This window comes from Acanthochromis polyacanthus, chromosome 3 (genome assembly GCF_021347895.1).
Source record: "Acanthochromis polyacanthus isolate Apoly-LR-REF ecotype Palm Island chromosome 3, KAUST_Apoly_ChrSc, whole genome shotgun sequence".
Lineage (NCBI taxonomy): Eukaryota > Metazoa > Chordata > Actinopteri > Pomacentridae > Acanthochromis > Acanthochromis polyacanthus.
In genome coordinates, this window is record NC_067115.1 from 22153370 (window position 1) to 22167333 (window position 13964).

The following is a 13964-nucleotide window of genomic DNA, read 5'->3' on the forward strand; positions in this document are numbered from 1 at the left end:
ACAACAGTTTCAACAGTGAACAGACCTGCTGTATTCTGCACTATTATCAACATATGCTGCACACTAACTGCCCTTTTGCTGCTCCCAAATTCCTGAAACTTCATTTTCTATCATAGCAGTTGGGTACCAGCTGAGCTTGAAATGGCTGCATGTGAACTGTGCTTGTAGGGCAGATTTTCCATCTTAATAAAAGAAAGGGGGAGATGATGACAGGGAGCAGGCGAGGGGGTGAAGGCGTGGCAGACAGAGAAAGACGCAGACAGGCAAAGATCCAGGCGAAGGCGTGTAAATCCTGAGGGGAGCTTCACTGACAGTGGGTGAAGGAGGCAGCTTTGTAGACAGTTGTAGCTCTGAGTGCATAAGCAACAAGGCCTAGGAGGGGTGTGCTGTCGCGGCGTCGTGATGCTGCGTGTTGTCGGTGAGTGGGTTTGGTTGGAGGGGATTACTGGATCTGAGCGTCGACTCTCTTGTCAGGCCTCCGTTTTGATCAGTGGACCGTGAACACAGCGGCAACAGTGCATTGAATGTATGGGGCGTCGAGATCGTCGATGCTGGAACTCGCAGACAGCCGGCTGAGTCAGTTTTGGATCCCAGCCTCATGTGACCAGCTTTACAAATGTTGATTGAGTCGTCGAAGGATTACAGGTGCTGAGCAGCCTGGTGTTTATTGTTTACTCAGAGCCAGAGAGAGAGAAGTGCAAAGTAGCTTCACAGTGCCTCAGAAATTCGTCCTCTTCAGTCCTTCCATGTATTTCTGCATTTTGCTAGAAATGACGCATATACCATGGTGTCAAAAAGGAAAATATGTTCCTTGTCCAGTCACCAGTCGCTTAGCTGGAACTTGACTAGCAGCTGAGACACAGAAAAATGCAGATCCAAATTGTTTAAAGGGAAACAACAGAGGTCACATTTGGAGACTTTCACATGTTTATTTTATAGTTGCACATGAAACTTAGGTTTTATGTTTTGATTCCAGCTTCCTGACCAGATTTCTTAACCTGCAGGTCAGAGCACTGTGGTAAAATATGAGACAGTCCTGCAGTGAATCTTTCCTTGTTCAGTTTTAGTTCTGTTTTATTTAAAAGAAATTGTTAACCCTCGTGTTGTCCTGCGGGTCAGATTGATCCGTTTTAACGTTTGAAAATGTGGGGGAAAAAAACATATTTTGACTGTGAAAATTTCCATATTTTCACCAATTTTTTGGAAATTTTGGAAATGTTTTTTGGTGGAAAAAAGAAATGTACAAAAAATGTTTTTTTTAAGAACATTCAGAAAAAAATCTACCAAAATCCAGCGAATTTTGCTGGATTTTCGTAGATTTTTATGTGAAAGTTCTTAAAGAAAATATTAGAAATTTTACTGATATATATGTAATCACTTTAGATATTTTTAGGATTTCTTTGGAAGATTTTTACTCATTTTTTGAAAATATTTACAAGAATTTCTTGCCAAATTTGGGGGATTTTTTAAAATAAAACTTCAGGGAAACTTTTAAGGAATTATTGGAATTTTCTTCCTGAAAATTTTGCAAATTTTCAGAAATTTGGGCAAATTTTTTTCAGACAAGGAAACAATATTTTTTGGTGCCCGTAAATGAAGACAACAGGAGGGTTAATAGGGTGTGAAAGGCCGTTTGTCCGATGTGTTCTAAAATTCTAGGAATTGTAGGACAGATTGGATAACCGTGATGGAATTCATTGCAGGACTGTTGCATTTCCTAATAGGACTGCCACTTTTTTCCCCTCAAAACTTAAGTTTAAACAAATTAGACATTCCAATATATTCTCAGTAGCCTAAAAATGCAAGAAAGCTTTACAGGATTTAGATTGATGATTAGCTTTGGATTGAATGTATCTGACCATCTAAGTGCCACAAAAAAAAAAAAAAATATATATATATATATAGATATATATAATACCGATATTTGTCCGACGTGCAAAATGTATGATCTTTACATTAAAGGCTGTAAACTTATGAGACGCTCCTGTGTTCTTAAGGGGATATTTCTGTGGCAGGACTCGTGTGAAGCTTTGTGCTTAGTGTACGGGTGTATTTTAAGCCAAACAGTGATTTTTTCCCTAATAGGTTGGTACCTAAACTTAATGTATAGGTTAAGCAGTGCAAACAAAAGCAATCAGCAATTTAAAATGAGTCAAATACAAAAGCAAGCAACGAGTTAAAACTAATGATTCTACATTACTCTGTAAAAATCTCTGTGCGTTTTTCTGTCCTCCAGCATCTCAGACTTTGTTGCTTTTTTAATGTGTAAAAAGAAAGAACCTCATCACCAATGGAAAAGAAAAGATTTTTTTAAAAATCTGAATTTTACAGACTTTATTATAAAACTAATACATTTTTGCACTACAGACCAATGCGGCTTTTACACATTTTAGTGTGAGTTTCGAGCAATAACAGCAACTTCGAAAGCTGCAATAGAAAATTGAAACCCACTTCACACTGCAGGTGAGGAAGGAGTCATGGTTTGAACTCTCTCTAGCTCACTTTTTTTTTCTTTTTTTCTGCAGAACTATTTGTGTGAACAACACAGTGTTGCACTGAGGACATTTCCACAGTGCAACATTGTGGAAATGTCCTGCGGGAGAGACTGTCTGAAAATGTTTGCTGTTATCTCCACATTTGATGAGCATCATGTCTCTCCCCTTCTGTGACGGACAACTTTCCACTACAACTAAAAGTAAGGCCCTTAGGAACAACTGCAAACACATTTTATTAGGTTGGTCAACACATCCGCCCAGTTTTTGGTTTTTTTTGCAGCAAAATGCAGCCGTGGCGTAGAATTGAAGAGAAAATTGCATTTTAGACTGAATAAGTATCCTTATTTTTCATTCTTGGTTGTTTGTTTTTTTAAAATTCTGTAAGAATCCCCCCTTTGATGATTTAGTGCCATTATTCCGTCCACATGATTGGCTTGTTTTCTGCTTTTACACATTAAAGAAGCAACCTAGTATACTAGAAATGTGATTGTTAATTCAGACAGTAGAACAAGCCACAGCCTGTTGCACGACTGCATCGTGAATTTTGAACTGAAACAGATGGTTCCTTGTTAGTCATTTTTAATCTTTCCTTGCATTTAAATGGCGATTAGAGCAAAAAGATAATCCATTAATAAACTGGAAGTTCATACTGTGTCATTTTTGCTAGAGACTAAAACTCAAGATGCCTCCTCTACCTCTCCTCTTCAAAACCTAGTCATGTGTAACTGTGAGAGAAGGAGGAAGAGCTAAGAATAGAGGAAAGGGGGCCCAATACTGTGATGCCGCTTCTACCCACGTTGCTCAGCTTCTTGATGTGCCATTCTGCTACTGAACAGGCACTCTACCAATGTTTGTGCAGCCTCTGCTAAAACTGATCACAATACGAGCCGTAGCTGCTGCTATAGAAGTCGTTTTATGTTCCAACGAGGTATCAGATCCAGAAACGAAGCCACAGATTGGTCTTTCATCCTTTATGTGTTCACTAATAACATGATCAGAATGCCTGAGCTGTCACATGCTGGGATTTCATCAGAAACCGTCACTTTTCATGTCATGCCAAACGGAGCCCTTTGGAAGCTCTGCCACTGATAAACAGGAAAGCGAGTGAGAGGATTTCTCTCTCTCTCTCTTTTTTTAATATAATCTAATTTTTTACACGCATAGAAAAGACTGATAGAACAAAAGAGGAGATGTGCACTCTGAGAAAAAGGTCGAGATGCAGAGATGAGAGGAGCTGATGGAGGGTTTGATAACTGAATAAGATCGAGTAGTGTTTTAATGATACTCTCCTCAAAAGAAACAGCCGCCCAAGAACTCATGTCACACAAATGACTTCGCTAAGAGGGGATGATAAGCTGATAATTAAGTTTTCAAAGAACAGAAAGGGAAATGATGACAGACATAAACAGGAACAAAAATATTTGACTGAATCAGAGGAAGAAACAGGTTTGTGTGACACCACTCATTCACAGATGTAGTTTACTTCACTGAGGACTAATTCTTGACAGGTGCAGCCGATATATTTACCAAAAATATCACACCAACAATAACACCTGTTTGAAAGAGAAGGTAAAATTAGTTTTATTTCGTCTTCTGTAACAAGTTAAATTCAGATTTTTCTGAACTGTTTGCTGTGTTGTGATGCCATGCTTTTTTTCACAGGTTTTTAGCAGTGCTAACAGGAGCTGGTGTCTATTTGACAGCTGCAGTGCTTCTGTTTGTCGAACCAGTTCAAAGTGTCAGTGAATCTGTCTCCATTTGACCCCCAGCGGGGGCAACTTGTCAATTAATTAGCCGTAACTTGAGGCTGGGAGTAGGTCTGAAGAGAAGACAGCTGCGGAAACTAGGAGGAAATTGCCGCTCCTCTGGTAGAGACCTGAGCATGAAAGAACAACACGAGCCCAGTCGAAAAGAGCTGCAGTTGTCAGTGATTTTTTTCTTCTTCTAATGAAGCAGAGGACGGTGATCAGTGAGACAGAGGCGAGGCCGAAAGGTAGAGCTACCCTCTCAGGGGGGTAAATTTAAAGATGAGCAAAGAGGAAAATAGGATGTGTAGCTAAGTGTCTGGAGGCCTGCTGCTGCATTTAGCCCTAAGTGATGGGAAGTGTGTCGGCCAAGCACAGAGTTGCCACAGGGAGCAACAAGTCACGTCCCGAGTGTGGAAAATGGACCCCCTCCCCCATATTTGTTATGAGAAGTCATCAAATGCACCAAAGCGCTTAAAGAAAGATAAATTTATTCCCTTAATAATCAGTGTTAACCTCTGAATTTCCTCCAGCTGCATGACTGACACTAACCGGTTCACTAACAGCTCACAGCCAGTCTGTAAATCACAGCATCACTGGTGAACACAGCAAATAAGAGCCACTGCATGATCTTCTCTGCTCAGATGTTGATAACTTTTGTCAGCTGTTGTTTGAAGCTGCGTCTGTAGGTTATTTTGCCACTAAAATGTGTCTCTCTGAACTGACCGGGTTTTAATTCAGTTGTTGTAATTTAGGCATATGGGTTCTGTAAAGCGTCTTGAGCCAATCTGTCTTGTAATTGATGCTATATAAATAAAATTGAATTGAAAATTGAATCGTTGATTTAAATACACGCATGCTTGCAGTCGGAAAGCTGGAAAGCACTGATGTCGTGCAGCATGGCTTCAAAGTTGTACACAGAGCAGCACGTGTCAGCAGGTTGTTGAAAGATACATTCAGCACAGTGAAATATCTTGTTAGAGCTGAGGTGCAGAGAAATATTAAAAAATAGCCAGTTTGTAGAGGCTGTAAAAATGTAAAAATATTTTAATATTGATAGTATGTAGAAAGACGTGTGGTGCACTTGGAATTACGTTTTTTATTTTTGTAATGATTAATGGCATTATAAATTTGTCGTACTGCACAGAAGACATTTTTGACTTATCTTTACTTTAACTATGGTTGTCTTGTTTCCATAGAAATGTAAGACTTTGCAGTGAGAAATAAGCCCCCAGGAGAAAAAATGTGACAGGAGAAAAAAACACGAGTAATTTTTCATGTAAAAAACAGCCGCTATTGCTTAGGCTGTGCTGTGTTGCAACTGGCCGTGTTTGACACCGCTGTACGTTAAATATGTTTGGATTATGGACTGTTGGTTGGACGAAAACAGCAGTCCAAGGATCGAGTGAAAGCCTGGCTGATAAAATAATAATAACTTTGGAAAAATAAGCATCTAACACGGAAAATATCTGCAATCCACATAAATTCAAAGTGTCAGCATGGCCTCGATTCTGCTCTTGTATATGATGAAAAAAATGGGAAAATAATGGAAATATTTCCATAATAGATGCAGCACTTCATAGTGTTTACATGTTAGTCTGAGTGTTTCTGCTTGTGACATGCTTGTGCAGTTTATCTATATGCGTATTAACTGTGACTTGGTGTTGAATTCTGGTTATTATTTAATTAATCACTAGCAGCTCTCATGTCATTGTTTTGGCACATCTGAAGGAATTTCTGTCTCTACTGATCTGGCTTCCCCCCCCCCACACACACACACATATCTTTTAATTATAAAATGCTAAAATGCATAATAATGCAGTCTAAAGCTTGTTGAGTTAAAATGTTTTCTGTGCATACCAGCGCATAGTTTTCTCAAGACAGTGATATTCAGCTCAGTGTAATCTGTGTTTGGCTGGGATTCAAACTGTAGTGCAAGAAATCTTTATTTTAGACATGCGACTTTGTTCAGGCGGGCCAGCTGCAGGTGGTGGCAGAGGTTTCAGGACGCCATGTGGAGAAATCCAAAAGTCTTGGACCGTTGAGCAGCCTCAGGTAATTAGTGGGAATTAGACAACAGACAGAGTTCATATTCAGTGTGTCACTACAATTACTCCCATGAGTCAGAAGTGCCATGGGTTTGCTTTCAAAACCTCAAGAGAGCTGGAGCTGTGGAATTCTCGAACTGTGCCGCCAGTAAAGTAGTAGGGACTGAAATTGCTTGGACCAGTGATAGAAAACTGCAGTATTGAGTTACAGCTATTCAGAAAGGCCACTGAACTTGGGGAAAATGCATTTTCAGTTGAGGCTAAAAGGACGGTACATGTGGCTCTTCATAGACGCTGCTGTGGGTAACGCATTATATCAGAATGAGCTAAGATAGGCAAGAGAAAAGGGAATATAGTAGTATATATTGTGACGTATTCTAGAGACATTACGTGATGTATTTAGTAGCTATGAAACAATGGTGGTCCAGATGCTGCGAGGCTCTGAAGGCTCCTGAATTGCTGTAGAAAGGTGCATGTCACATTGCTGCTAAATTAAGTCCAGAGCACGAGATGTGGCCTCGGTGGAATAAATGGCTTCAATAAGGTAATGAAGACCCCAGGGGATGGATGGATCCTGCCTCAACCCTGCATTCTCTTCATTGCTGTGGCTTTGAGTGTGTATATTTTGTTGTATATGTGTGCGCATGTGTTGCGCTGGTGAGGTTTTGTGTGTGTGCGTGCTCTGTCTCGGTCAGTTTATTTGCCTCTGATGAAGAGACTTTGTTATTTAGAGAGCTGAGGCGGCCTCAGTGCGACAGTAGAGATCTGTAGTTCGTCTCTTTATAAGTGCAATTAGCAGGGAGAGGATTCTTGACCAGATTAAAGTGCACTTAATGAAACACCAAAGACCCTCTTCAATGAAGTAGTGATTTTTTTTCTGCCATTCTGGCCATTCTGTAAGACTGTAGCGAGGTGACAGAGAAGTCAGTAGAGGAGACTGTATTAGAAAATTACACACAGTCATAGAAAAAGGTGCTTCTCTCGTAGGATGTACATTTTATTTCCTTTACTCGCTGTTTTGTGGATATTTTTCTCTTCTTCTATCAGCCTCGCTGGTCCCACCACGATTCAATTAAAAAGCATTGGCACAAATTAAAAGACGAGGCTCTTTGATGGTCAATTTTTCTCTAATCCCTTGAACAGGCCAAAACCAACAATGAATTGATCCCACTAAGAAGTGTCGCCTGATACAGTTTATCCCTCTGTGTCATCAGCCTCCATTGTTGTTTGAAAAACTATTTTAAAAAAACCATGAACCCACACTGTTGTAGTCGGTAACACGGTTCTTCATTACGATGAAAGTTTCTAGTTGGTCTCACAGTAGCTGTCCTCCAGCCTTAAATACTCGTTAAGATGCCAAATGTGTATTCATCCACGACTGAAAATAGTCCACAGCAAATAAACAGTTTACTTGGATTTGAGGAAGATTTGATGTTTTAGGAAATTATTTAGCCCCTTTCCAAAACATTGGATCACATTTAGAACACATTTTATGACCCATTTTTGAAGATTTATATCTACATGTCAAATTTTTATGACAACACAAGAACAGGGGAGTGTGGAAGGGAGGAAAGTAGGATAGCGACAGTATGATGTTGTACAAAAGGACCACAGTTTGTACGTTTTCATTCAGCTATGACTGTGACTGTATCGTAGAGAGGCAGTATATTTTGTGGCAAACATTCAACTCACACTGACAGTTGACTTTGTGAGAGTGAATTGAATAATTACAGAGGCTGTAAATAGAACTTGTGTTGGCTTCCATCACTCCAGCAGGGCAGTCATTATAACTGCATGATGTCTGATTACCTGACTGAACACCACAACGCCACACAGCTCTGACTGACAGAATACAATTAATGTCGTTCACCAAAAACGTCACACTTTTTGGTGTTTTTTTTCCCTGGTGCAGATGATACTCTCCGCCATGTAAAACTTTCTGTTTTGTTGGAGGGGACATTTGGCTGTATGCTTGCCAGCAATATTTTATTTTTTCACTCAGGAGAAGTAAACAGAAAGGGATTCATTTCTTGGCCAGAGAAGGAACACGTGTGGTTTCACAGGCAATCGACTTAATTCGCTTCATCTCTCACTAATATAGTCAACAGATGTAGCGGAGGGTTTTTCCTTAAACCTATATTAAATATTTTTTTGACAATCTTGGCAAACGGCAAGTACAATATAAAAATATTACCTTGATCACATTTGGAATGCCCAACATGTTAACAAACAGCTGCATATCCAGGAAACAGAGTAAAACGTTCATTTGCTGTTGTGTTTTTGGCTACCTGGCATAAACCAATCCAATATTCACTATTCAATGGCTCTGTTTTGACTTCTACTAACTCTTATGGGAAATGTCTTACTCTTTAGTTGTTTATTTTTCCTGAAAACATGAAATGAAAACCACCTGCCCAACATTGTGTTAATCCCCCACATGCTACTAAAACAACTTGTTGAGACATGAACTCCAAAAAAAACACTGAAGGTGTTCCATGTTAACAGATTCAAGGAGTTATGACGCTGCCAGTAAGATTTGGTGAATTTTGGAACCAAATCAACACCTTGAACTCTTTGTTCAGGGCCCATTATTTTGCTGTAGGAACAACACTGGGATTAGAGAATGAAGGGGTTTACTTGATTTATGACAGTGTTTAGGTAGGTGGTACATTCCAAGGTTTCCCAGCAGAATATTGCCCAGAGCTTCATAGTGCCTCCGCCGACTTTCCTTCTTCCAATAGTGCACATGCATCCAGCCGTCCACATGATGAAAAAGAAAACGTGACTCATCTGAGCAAACCACCTTCTTCCATTGCATCCTGGTGCTCACATTGTTGGCACTTTTAGCTGTGGACAAGAGTCAGTATCAGCACTCTGAGAGGTTTGCAGTTACGTAGCCACATATATTGCAACCTGACATGCACTGTGTGATCTGACACCTTTCTGTCAAAGCAAGCATTAAGGTTTTCAGCACTCCATATTACCTCCTCCCCACCCTTGGCTCTCCCTCTGGGCATCAGTGAAGATTGGGGGACTAACACCTGGTTGCTGGTTCACCATTTATCCTTTCTTTGTTGGTACTAACCACCGCATACTGGAAATACCCCACAAGACCTGCTGTTTCAGACATGCTTTGATCCACCCCAGTTAAATCTAGTAGAAACAGAGTCCTGGGGTCTTCAGGAGCTTCAGTTCAGAGCTCGAGAAGCCTCTTGGATGAGATGTGAAAGGCCTTGTGTGAGAGAAACTTAAAGAAAAGTCCAATTGCCTTCTACTGATGCTCCTAAGATTACCTGGATGTACAAAAGGAGGTTGGAGGACAGTGCTTAATTCATAGCCTTTTATTGTGAAAATGCATTGTTTCAACACTCCTGTGTCTTCATCAGAGTCAAAGTGGACAAAGACCAGGGGCAAACACCCAGAAGGAAGATTTGCTGCTCATAGGAAGCTTTTCTTTGTCTCAGATGTCAGATGCAAATCGTCTTATTGTTTGAACTCTCCTAAATACTGGACTAAATACTGTATTTCTCTGACAACACTGGCAACATATTGTTCTGGCAGTTTAGGTGATCCCATGACTAGAGTCTCTATATTATCAGAGTAGCGACAACTGGGGATTTGAAGCCATTTTGTTTCCATTCACTCAATATGGGACGCGCAGCGCAAGGTGCACATTCACGAAAACTAGCTATTTGTGGATTGTTTACTGATTTCAAGACGTGTTTTGGACAAAATATTTTACTGGCTTGTTTTGTCTGGATGTCCAAGGCTGGATTATGGCCGTTTTTTGTGGAATATTTTCATCTGTGACTAGTTTTGAGGATTCAAAGGTGAGTTTTGCTGTTTACGTTATTTGTCGGACAAATGTGTTTATATTACCCGCTGTGGTAATCACATCTGAAAGTGGTTTATACCAGCGGATTCATGAGAATCTAAGCTTTCCATGGGTGTATAATGTTTCTATCATCGAGTTTGCAGCTTTGGTCAATTTGGCAAAATACGTTTGCAGATCTCAAGACGGCCCAAATATGGAAGTTTAACGGGTTACGGTACCCAACTGTCACCAGTAACACATCTCCATGCATGAAAATGGTCAAAGTCAAAATAACCACAACTGCCTAAAATCACATCAAACTTTTCTATCTGTCATTCACCCACACATCATAAGATGTAAGTAGATACATGGGACTAACCTGGCACAAAAACGATGATGAAGTCGGTTTCCATCCCACTCTCCAGACTTTATTTTCCCACAGTTTCCTTCTTTCACAATTACTGGGAAATCTAAACATTTGGAATTCCTTCTCCGATCGATTTGTGCACCCAAAGGCACAACAGCCCGTCATTTTTCAGATATTTAGGAAGCGAAAAAAGACCTGGAATTACTCTCTGCAGTGTAAACAACGTTAACAGGAAAACCCAGCGTTCATGAACAGGAAACAAAATGGCGCCCATAGATCACGTGACCAAAATTTTTTGGACCCGTCATGTCGATACTCTGATAATACAGGGACTCTACCCATGACCTCCCGTTAGCGCCCCCTGCAGGACCAGTAGGACATCTACTCTGCTCTTGTTTAGGAAGCATTTCAAATTTGTGACAAATCAACAAGAAACTGAAGCTCGTTTATTGATTTTACCAGAGAGACAACGCTGAGGTGAGACACAATGGTCTGGTATTATGCGGGCTCAGTTATCATGCCAGAATTTTTAATTGTCTCACTGTTGGCTCAAGAGTTTATTATTTCAGATAAGAAAATTCATCACACATGTTCCTGAATTGGGATCAGGCTGAGATCTCAGAAACCTCACACTGATGTTAAACTGTGTTTAAGATAAAAGTCTGGATAAAGCAGAGATCTTATTTTGAACTTTCCTCTCCTCTGGATAGCCAAGTAGTCACTTCCACCACATCAACCATAAGAACCGACTCACCTGCTGCCTAATATATCCCGACCCTTTGACAGCTGCCATCGTAACAAGATAATCAGTGCTATTTGCTTCCCCTGTCAGTGGTTCTGATCTTGTGGCTGATGCAGCTAAAACTGATGCTACTGAGAGCTTCAGTGAACCATAACAACCAAACAGTGAACTGAAAGACCCAAAAACAGCCTGACTGGCATAAAGTGAAGAGTTTGGTTGTAATTCTGAGTCTTTTAACGATTCCATTCATGCTGTACCTTGTCATCTGATTTATTCTTGGCTTAAAAATGTTGCTCTAAACCTACATGGTGTTTTGTGAAGAACTAGAAAGATATAAAAAAATATGTTTGGTTTAAAGCTGATTTACTTTTCCTCTACTCTCTTTCCATGTTTGCAGACATCACCTGTAGTAGAAATTTTAATGCCAAGTCCTTTGAAAGCCCCTTTGGATGCTGAGATATGTGATGCAGTTGCTGATTTGTTGCTCTGAAAACCAGTCCACCAGTCGCCACCAGTTAATAAAGTAGACTGAGCTTCTGAATTATTGATGATATGTTGGAGTTGCGACAATAACCAGAAATGCCAAACACTGTCACCTGCCGCTGCTGCTGCTTCTCACGAGAGCATATCCAGACCTTTAAATGAAGGAAAAACACTCCACTCTGAAAGATTTCCTTTTTCTCATTCGAGGGCCATAAAGTATGCATTTACTGAAAGCGATGGTTGTGTTAAGGACGCTGCTCGTGATTCGTTATGGCACGTGTTTAGTATGATTTGTTGTTATTTAAAACTCACGTCTGGTGCAGCGTGTGCTTCAGTGGAGATGACAAAAGTACCACTCTTACCTGTAACTGACCACCCACTGAATGTAAATGGGCTCCTTAATAGACATGCCTGTCAGCTTATGTTATCCACGATGCCTTTCAAACGCAGCACAGCGCAGCCCACCACATAGAGTCTCGGGGGATATAGTACAGCCTGATAATGATGGCCTACGTGTGTTTTAAATAGCGTTCCAGCTTCAGTTTTAACATCTCAGGCTGCTGTTTAGAGCCTCTGCATTATATACACCGTAGTGTGTAATTCACTGCAGTGGTCAGGAAAAAAAAAACACACATGTGACTGCGATTGAGAAGCACAGTTCATGGCTTGATTGATCTTGTGGAATCACTATTGGCAGATTGGAAGTCTTTGGATGTGTGTGTGTGTGTGTGTGTGTGTGCACATCTCAAGAAGCTTTGGTTATTCTGTTGGCAGTTTGTGCCATTTGACAGAGTTCTGTGGTTGACGCTCTTTGTAAATGTTAAGAATGATGTGACGGACGCCCCGGTCTTATTGGCATGATGTAGCTCAACCCAGATGGGGCCGTAAGCACGTTAACCTGAAAGTGAGCGCACTGGTGCATGCATGACATTCTCATCTTCTCGTATTGGAGAATCAGAGTAGGGCTCAGATGTCTGAATGCAGGGAGCTAAACAGTGCTTGACCTACAGTGCACATGTTTCTAACAGCCACCACTGTGTTCATACACAGGTTGTTATTGGGGTAAAGGGTTAGTCATATCTGCAGTAAATTACTGGATACAAGAAACACACGCATGGGGGTGTTTTGTGTAGCTGCTTAGTGCTCACTTATCCATGTTCTCTCTGTGATGCATGTGTTGCTGTAATTGCTGTCTAAGTGCTGTAATGGGCACAGAAGAGCACATAAATTCATATGTCAGCTTGGATTCGTCGACGCACTGTTTAGGTCTATTAAGCTCCGAGTAAATAATCCACTCTTGACACTCTGCGTTTAAATGTTATTAATTAGACACTGTTAATGACAGTGGCGATGTAGTGTGAAGGTCTGATTGGTCCAAACGTCAGAGCAGCTCTGCTCGGTTCGCTGGCTGGCTGACTGCTCCCTCCATCCCCGGTATTTCTGTTTATTTGCCTGTAGCCTTTTTGGAGATTCATTTTTAATGTGAGGTACGCTAAAAGGCGGAGCACTGGATCTTCTCTTTCTGCAGGAGTGCATTAACTAACTCGTGTGTGTGTGTGTGTGTGTGTGAACTTGTGTGAGGGCTCCATGTTATTTATTTGATGCTACAAGCTTTTTATTTTTGTCAGTGAGACTCAGCGCTGCGATGTGCGCCAGCTTAGATAAAAAGTAAATTGTGTATTATTAGGAGAGGGCACACACGGCATGCATGGAGTGTACTGCATGAATTGGTACAAGTTGTGTGTGTCTTCCTGTCCATCAGGGTGTTGTGTGGAGGCATATTTAAATTGTTACTATGGAAACGGCGCACTGCTGTTATACAGAGACACATATCCGGATGAGTCTCTCTCCGCTCCCTCGTCTACTGTCACACTTCTTGCCTGATTTTAAAAGATTTTTTGTCCTAATAGTTTCCCTCCGCTGCCCGCTCTGAGCAGACTCATCAGCGCCTTTGTAGAGTTTCCCTCCTTCTTTTTTTAAACTTAACATGCTGTGGATTGAGACCATTTCTTTCTTTCTTTCTTATCCTCCTTGTTCAAGATTTCTTCAACCTCCTCCCCACCCTTGGCTCTTCTTTTATCGTCTTTCGCGCTAATCATGTCCTCTTTTCATCTTTCCTTCTTCAGCTGTTTCCCCTCCACACCTCCTTCCTTCACTCTCCCTCCCTCCACTGGGTTTCTTATTGCTGTTCCTTCCTCCACCTCCATCTCTTTTGTGTATGTCTCTATTTATTCTCTCCCTCACCCCACTCCTCTCTCGCTCCTCTTCTC

At 40.9% G+C, this 13964-nt stretch overlaps 1 protein-coding gene across 8 annotated transcripts in view; it reads left to right on the top strand.

Annotated features, from left to right (window-relative positions):
* The window catches only part of grin2bb (glutamate receptor, ionotropic, N-methyl D-aspartate 2B, genome duplicate b), a 116106-nt gene that overhangs the window by 8648 nt on the left and 93494 nt on the right, over positions 1–13964 (top strand). The window contains exon 1 of one of the 8 annotated variants that reach the window (XM_051945144.1): positions 2591–2695. The exons of the other annotated variants lie outside the window; for them this stretch is intronic. The gene's annotated coding sequence lies outside the window, so the exon portion shown is untranslated. Of the gene's footprint in view, positions 1–2590; positions 2696–13964 lie in introns of those variants that run through there. 8 annotated transcript variants of the gene reach the window in all.